Raw genomic sequence first — 8,665 nt, 5'->3', positions numbered from 1 at the left:
TTTTGATTTTTATTCTTGATTTGCTGGGGTAAGAAAGCAAGGTTATGGAGCTCACTCTCTCTCTCTCTTGAGGCTAAGAGGTTCGGCCATCTTAAGGAAAAAAAAAAAGCCAAGTTTAGTTTTTATTTTGTCTACTAATCCTTAGTCAAACCAACCCATGGCTAGGGTTTTGCCACATGGCTCTATTCTTGTCCAAACCTTTCTTAACCTTTGACTAATGGTATCTTAACCTTTCCAATTGTACCAATACTTAATTAGCACCTATAATCTCTCACATAAAGTCTCTACCACTAATAAAAGAACACTTGGACAAATGCAAGTGGTGCATTAATTAAAATCAACTCAAGAAAAATGTTTGACTTCAAATAAAAAGAAATGAAGTGTAATGCATGAAAATTATTGTAACACATAGAGAATATAATGCAAGGACATATAATATATGATTTAAATCCTAGGATAAGGATAGGATGAGGCAAATAATTTGGGGAAATTGTGTTTTAAAGTGAGGGTTCTCACAATTTTAGAAGATCAAAACAGGAAAGACAAAATGAAAAAATTAAGACAAGCAACAACTAAAAATGCTCTGTCGGAAACTGAAAATTTTTCAACCACTTGGCCGGAATTCTTGTCAAAAAGTTTTCCAGTGATTTCCTAGTTCAAATCTTTACATCTACCAACTCCTTCCATTATTTTAAACACATTTATAACATCAAAATCACCTTGGAAGCATTGTATCTTTTGCACAAAAGAAACAAAGTTCAAGGGAAAAGAAAAAGAAAGAAACAAAACCCATATCTCAACTTTCTACTTTTTCATCAACAAAACTCAACAAGGCTTCATAAACAGTTCATACCAATGCCCTATGCGGATTAAAAAAGGGAAAGAAACATGACAAACCTTAGGCCCAAAAGTAATCACCATTGTCAAACTAAGAAATGAAAGAAAAAAATCTCAAAAAGCTAGGCAAATATCATATAAAAGCAAAAGAAAATTATCAAGTAGGGTTACCTACAACTCCTCTAAAGGCTTCAAGTCAAAACAAGCTGTGATGGACAACCGTAGTTCGAAAATCGTGAAGTTCTTCCTCTTTGAAGGGAAGAGTTTTGGACACCAGGGTTGATTTTCTCTCAATTTTGACATCAAATTTGGTGACTTTATAGCTGTTTTCTCATGAAAATTTAAACATAAAAGTTCTTCTACTACATTTATAGAGTGTGTAGAGAAAACGAATTCATTGAAAAGAAGCTAAAATGAAGGAGAAAAGTGGGTCTCAACAGGGCTAGCCGACCAACCCTGTTTCCCATTTTGCAGAAAATTTTTCTTCTCTTTCTTGCTCCTTTTCTGTCTCCACACCCCAGATCTTGTGCAGCTGTTTTTTCTAATTTGTTTCCTCTCTCTAGAAACCCTAAAAGCTCCCTCGTTACCTATTTATATGAAACAAAAAACTCTAAAACCTAGAAATGAGGGTTAAGACAAAAAGGGACGATGTGTTTCATTTTAGTTAGGTGTTAAAGGATAGAATTTGGATGTGATGAGCTATATTTGTAGTACTTAGGAAAAAGAGAGGGACAAAGAAAGGAAAAAAAATTGCCAAAAATAACCAATTCCTACACCAGGTTTGTGTTGGTTCCTCATTGCCAAATTGGAAAGGAAGAAATGTGCGTGTGTGTGAAAAGTTGATGATTTTTTTAAGGGAAAGAAAAGAATTGGGCCAATGGGCCTCTCTACTTCCTGGTTTTTTATTTTTCTTATGGCATGGTTTTGGGTTGGGTTTCTTTTGGGTTTTGAGTGGGTTTTTCCAGTAGGCTTAGTTGTTGGGTTTGTTTTGATTGTTTAAGAATTGGGTTTGGGGTTTTTTCATTGGGTTTGAAACAAACAAACGAAAAGAAAGAAAAACCTCTACTATTTTTCTTTATTTTTGAATTTTTCATTTTTTTTCTTTTCCTTTTTTGTCCTTTTTGCACAAACCTACAAAACAAAAATGCAATTTATAAGTAAAAATAAGAATAAAAATAATATTGGACATGAGATTAAGAAAAATTTGGTGTCTACATGCAAAATTTTGTATTGGTTTTAGTTAGAGATTCTCCGGATCAAAATTTATATTTCTTCTTAATATTTTCACTATTTTCTTAACTTTAGTTGGCCTAAAGATTTGGTTAAGATATTATTACTATGGCATTTTTTATAATGTAAATATATGTGATATAGAAAATGTGGTTCAAAAAATAAAAAGATTAATTAAAAAACATGTTTATAATGCAAGCAAATAATGTTTCACAAATAATATCAATCCAAACACACGTTAGGAATTAAAGTCTTAGAGGTGTTAAAGGAACTAAAGTGTTTAGTTGTTCATTTGCAAATTACCCAAATTAGCATTTTCGGGTTATTGGATGGCGTTTAAGTGCCAAAAGATAACTGTCTAAACTAAAGTGTTAGAGGAGGTAAGTGTTCAAGGAGGTAAGCTATTAAAAATCCAGAATTTCCCCTAAACGACAATTAGGATAGAATAGATATAATTTGTTAGAATATTAATCAACCTGGATTGAGAAGTGCTGGAAAATAAAGCAAAAAAGAAAACCGTTCAGTCATACGAATTGATTTAGCGCCGCATGCCAGATTAATATCTTTAAAAGTCATATAACCATGCATGTAACTTCATGGAGCCCTTATGCCTCATAAGCCAAAACTTGAACTGCTATGCCAGATTACAATCTTTAAAAGTCATGCAATTATCAATCTATGAGAATTTTTAAGAGTAATAAATCGTTTACTAGGTATTGCCCAAAAAAAAGGGATAATATCATAAACCTCCCCTAATGTTTCTTTTAATTCACCTGGCACTCCTAAGGTTTTTAAAATATTACTTATCTCCCTTATTTTTGTTATTTGTGTAACAAAATTTTTAAAAATCCTAAATTACCCTTTCACTTTCTAAATAAAAATATTTCCTAAACCACTTTGTTCATTTTAAAAAAATCATCACCTCAAAAACAATCTCTTGAAGTACTACCACATCATAATGTTATACCCCATAAAAATATAAATTTGAAAAATAAAAAGATATTTGAAAAGAAATACACTTGTATCAATTTAACTCTGTATGCTCAAAATGATTTCTTCTGAATTTATATTTTTTCCAATATCTTCTCAACTCTTACTCAAACCATTAAACTGTATCAATTATTAAAAAAATCAATTCAAACTAAGCAAATAAATCATACCCCCACTTTATCACGATAAAAAGTAAAAGATAAACAAAATTCAATGTATTATAATTTACAAATAAAATATTGTATAGTCATCCAAAAAAAAGTAAGAGAGAATGATGGTGCAAAGGGAAAAAGAAAAAAGTGGCTTTTTTAAAATTTTTGAGCTCCGTTTATTTGATGTGTTGTGAATTATGTGTCAAGTAAGGGTTAATATAGTCTCTTTACAATTATTAGGGAAGGTAAGAGATATTTCTAAAACCTTAGGGGTATCAAGTGATATTAAGAGAAACCTCAAGGAGGGTTTATGATATTATCCCAAAATAAAATGGTTGTAACTGGAAGGAAAAAAATCCAATGAAAAAGGAAAAGGGAAACTAGTATGAATAGATGAATAGGTGAATGATAATATTGAAATCAAGTATTATCAGAAAAAATTGCATCCTAAACATACTGAATTTAGTGAATTGATCAACAGAATAAATATGCACACGTTATAAAATAATTTAAATTATTAATGCTCCGTTTGGATTAGCTATTTTTTAGGGTGTTATTGAAATATTTCACTATAACAGTGTATATGAAAAACTTTTTACCGTAAATATTTTTCGTGATGTTTTAGGAGGTGTTTTTGGGATATATTTTGGGGTATTTTAAAGTTTAAAAATTTTTGTGATATTTTTTTAAAATTACCACCACCACCACCACCACCCCACCCCCTCCTTTCTCCTCCCTTTCTTTCCTTCCCTCCTTCCTTCCCCTTCGCCTCCCTTTCTCCACCACCCTAGAATGGTTGTTAATTATAAACGCCTTACCCCTCCCCCTTCCCCCCCCCCAAAGATTTGGTCGAGATCAAATTGAGGCCTCTGGTCATGACATCGCAGCCAAATCATAGCCTCTAATCGAGGCCAGATTTGGGGAGGAAGGGGGGTGGGGTGTGGCGGGAAAAGGGAAGGGAAAGGGAAGTGAGAAGGAAGAGACAGATAGGAAAGAGGAAAAAGGAGGGGATGGTGGTAGTGGTGGGTAGGAATGTTGGTGATAGATGGAATAAGAAAATGGCGTAGATTTTTTTATCTTTTTGTATATTTGAAGTTATTTTTGATATATTGTATGAAAAATGTGTTTTTGCAGTTATTTTTGTTTGTGTATTACTATAATATTGTATATAAAAAACTTGTTTCCCAAAAAATGAGAAATCCAAACGGAGCCCAAATATCATAACTAATAGATGTGCAAGGGAGTGGTTTTTTCCAATTGACCTTTCATCATATATGTTAATAAGTGTTATTCAAGAAAGCTCCAAATGTCATTCGAATAATGTAATTAATGTACAATTAAAAATAAAAAAAATAACCTCTGCTTACCTTTGAGGTTTCATATACAAGTATGAGTAAGAATTATGTAATTAATGTACAAATAAAAGTAAAAAGAGGTTAACCTTTACTTACCTTTGAGGTTTTATTTACAAGTACTGAATTAGAACCATTAACAATTTACCAAGGATAAAATTTATAAATTTTAGTTGGTTGTGTATTAACATTATGCTTCCCTGAGGAGTTATATGGCTTGAAAGAAGAAAGGAAAGAATGAAAAGAAGAGAGGGCCACACAATAGAGATGAAAATGAGAATAATGAAAATGAGAACAATGAGACTGGTAAAGACCCAAAGAGAAATCAAGCATGATTTGGAATCTATGTAGCGATGGAGATTAAAAAGCGGAATAATATTTGCAAATGAATTATTTGGATTATTTGTTGATAGAAAGGTTGATATGAGCTCGGAGTTCTTCACTAAAAGGGCTGCTAAAGGTTGTTTGAAAGAAAGATTTTATGGACTGAATTTTCCAACTTATGTTTTTATTTGTTAATGTCGTAAGCTTAGTCTATAGTTAAACATTATGTGGGCTGTTTTTATTAGTTAATGTTGTTAGTATAGTCCATAGTTAAACATTATGTGGGCTTGTGTTAGTGGCTAAATAAATGGTCCAGCCCTTATGCTTGGATCCATGACTTTAAGTTCGGTCATGGGCTGGGTTTTACGGTAGTTGTGTCTTGTTGACTTAGTTTCGTTAGGACTTTGTCTCAATAAACAAACATTAAAACATCGATTTTTTTTTCCATCATGAATAACAATTACGAAATATTTTATAGAACATCATTCTTGAGAGTTGCTCTCTTGGCTCTATGAGCCTTTCTTGAACATTTAGATTTATCTAGTGTTCATTCGGCTTATCAATCAAGTTTACCATCTTTGATGGTGGTGTCTTCTAACGTTCCTGGGATTCACTAATTCGTACGATTATGGGTCGATATTGTATCGAGTTTCCAATCACAGGGATTCGATAGGTCCAAGTAGGAAATTCCGCCAATTCCAAACTTGTGATAATCACCATCAATCCGGGTTATGTTGTCGCAAATTTCGTCATCAACAGGGTTCTTATCAGATGGCATTAGAGCTAGTTTGTCATTTTCTAGGTTATATCCTTTTTTTTTATCTCTTTGTTTGTGTCGTTTCTTGTGTTTTCCAATTCTATTTGTGTGTCAAAAAATTCATTACTATTTATCATTATTGTAGCGATTACTATTCATCATACTGTAGTGATTACTATTCATCCGAGAAAAAAAAAATCTGTTAGTGTGTTATCTTGTGTTTGTGTCCAGTTCAAAAAAAAATTGCAGCGGCTAGGGTTTCCTTGTCACGACCAAATTAGGGTTTTCGTTTCTAGTTGCTGTCCGAATTAGTTTTGTTGATTACCTTTCGTTTCTTGTTTCCAGCATCTTGTATTATTGTTGTTTCGTAGTTTAGTTGAAGTTTTGAGTTTTGAGTCTATATATATAGATATATATATATATATATATATATATATATATATATATATATATATCAGTCGTTAGTTCTTAGAAAGAAATTTCTGGTCGTAGCTTTCTTTAAGGAACCTGAAGTTGTTTCTAGGGTTCTTGACTGTGACTTGTTCAATTTGGGAAAGAATTGGACTGACCGTGCTTGATTCTTGGAACCATTGTTCCACAATACAGAATTCTTGAAGCTTGTTAAAACCCTCCATTCGTTCTTGTTCAAAAAAACCAAGAAACCATGGCTGTTTGGGATAAATTTTCAAAACTTCCTTCATTTCTGGAATTCTGGAAAATAACTTCTTGAATTCTTGAAAGAATCTTGAAGTTTTCTGGGTTTTGGGACTGAATCTTGTGCAATACAAAGCTGCAAAAAAGTTCCAGCCGCTAAGTCCCTTGTTTCGTCGAAATTCTTGGCTGATGTTATTGACCAGAATTTGATCCACGAAATTTGTTGTTACAGCCTTGATTTTGATTCATAAAGTGTCCAGAAATTGAGCCTTTTTGTGTTCTTGGAGGTCTTGAGTCGGCTGAACAAAACAAACAAGAAACCAGCCGCATTCACCAATCCAAATCCCATCTGGATTACAAGTTCTTGAATCCGCCAGCCTTTGAACCAATTCCTTTTGGGAAAACTACTGAAACCAGCTTGGAAACCTTGTACCATTGGGAAAAGGGGTTCAAACCAGATTTGTTTCAAGGTAAACAGTCCAAATAAATTTCCAGATTTGCACAATTCTTGAACTAGTGTCGGGTAACCTTGTTTCCAATTATTCTTGCGTCGAATTCATACCGGATTTTGTCATTAGTTAGCTTTCTTTTCCAGTAGCGTCCAGCCATAGATTTCATCTTTAGGGTCCAGAAATAACATCCAAAAAAATTCCAGCAGTTAGGTCCTAAGTTCGACTCAATTTCCAGAATTTTTCGAAGAATCAAGATTCCAGATTTTGGGGTGTCAATCTTACTAGTCTTGTGTCGCAATTCTAGTAGTTTGAGCCATTAATTGCTAGTTTAATTCCAGTATTTTCCAGCCTCAAACACGTCTTTGAAGTTCCAGCTTGTCTAGTGTTAAATTTCCAAATTTTGAGTCGTCAATTGAACTAGTTTGTTGGGTCGTTCTCACCAGTGTTTAAGTCAATAATTCCAGCTTCATTCCAGTCGATTTCCAGCCTTGTTACGTTCCAAAAGTCAATTTTGCTCCTCATTTTATACCAGAAATTGTGTTTTCTTTGTGTCACTAAGTACCCTTGATAGTTGGCTACACTCAAGGAGCTTGATAGGGAGCTCGATTGAACATTAAAAAGGGGATTCTTACCTATTCAAGGAAGGCAACCGAGAGTCCATCTGAGAGCTTTGGTAATATAAGGATGAGACAAATGAATGTCCATCTGGAGCTTCACCATCTTGTGCCTAAAGGAGTAAATGTTGTGGCATTGTGTGATATAACTGAGCAATTGGAAATCATCAAGGCTCAATAAAATGACTGGTTCTATACTCGTTGCCACATCAAGCATAGAGTTTGCAGTTTAGCCATTGATAAGGGTTGTGAAATCAACCTCGCAAGTATTGTCTTGGCTGAAAAACTGAATCTTCCAACCATTGATCATTTTTTACCTTACAAGTTGCAAAGTGCTAGTAGAAATATTTGGGTTATTAAGCACACACTTGTTCCTTTTTGTATTGGCAAGTATGTGGATGAGGTGTTATGTGATGTAGTTCCCATTCAAGTGACGCATGTGGTGTTGGGAAAATTTTGAATGTTTAGTCGAGAAGTCAAATATGATGGATATACTAATAAGTATTCCTTCATATTTAATTGCTGACGTACCAAACTTGTGTCGCTTGCTTTTGGGCAACTTTGTGTTGACCTAGCATATCTGAAATATCAATTTGAACAAAATGGCCAGAAAGTAGAGCAAGTTGAGAAGTGTGAACTGCAAAATGAGAGTGAAGTTGTAGAGGTAAAATCTGAGTTGAGTGCACAAGAAAAAGAAAGTGAACAATCGAAAGCGTTGAGTGAACTAAAGCTAGAATTGAGTGAGAGTGACTCAATCATTGCAAAATCAGAGAACTCGCTTGAGATAGAGAGTTTTGTTGTAAAAGATGAGGAAAAACAAGAGTGGTTAGAAATAGTCAAAAGTGAGGGGAAAGACTTGTTTTCTGGTTTCTTTGCCTAGTGTTTTTGTCAAGTTAATGCAGGTTCAAGGGGTGATGACAAGTCACACGTGTAAGTCTCAACAAGTGGTGATCGATGTTGCCCAAGATATAAATGGTTTGAGCTCCTGGGGAAGGAAACATGAGATGGAATGTGCATCTTGGTTTGCGATCAAGTTGAGTAGAAGGCATGTTTCTTGGCTTCCGTTCATCAAGACATTCTTCGATGTGCTCTATTGTAAGTAGTGCTTTGATTTGAGGATAAATTGCTTTCAAGAGAAGGGGATTGATATGAGCTCGGAGTTCTCCATTAAAGGGCTACTCAAGGTCATTTGGAACAAGGATTTTATGGACCGAATTTTTCAACTTATATTTTTATTAGTTTAGTCCATATTAAACATTATGTGGGCTGTTTTTATTAGTTAATGTTGTTAGCGTAGTTCATA

This window comes from Coffea arabica, chromosome 5e (genome assembly GCF_036785885.1).
Source record: "Coffea arabica cultivar ET-39 chromosome 5e, Coffea Arabica ET-39 HiFi, whole genome shotgun sequence".
Classification (NCBI taxonomy): domain Eukaryota; kingdom Viridiplantae; phylum Streptophyta; class Magnoliopsida; order Gentianales; family Rubiaceae; genus Coffea; species Coffea arabica.
Note: the sequence above shows the minus strand (reverse complement) of the source record.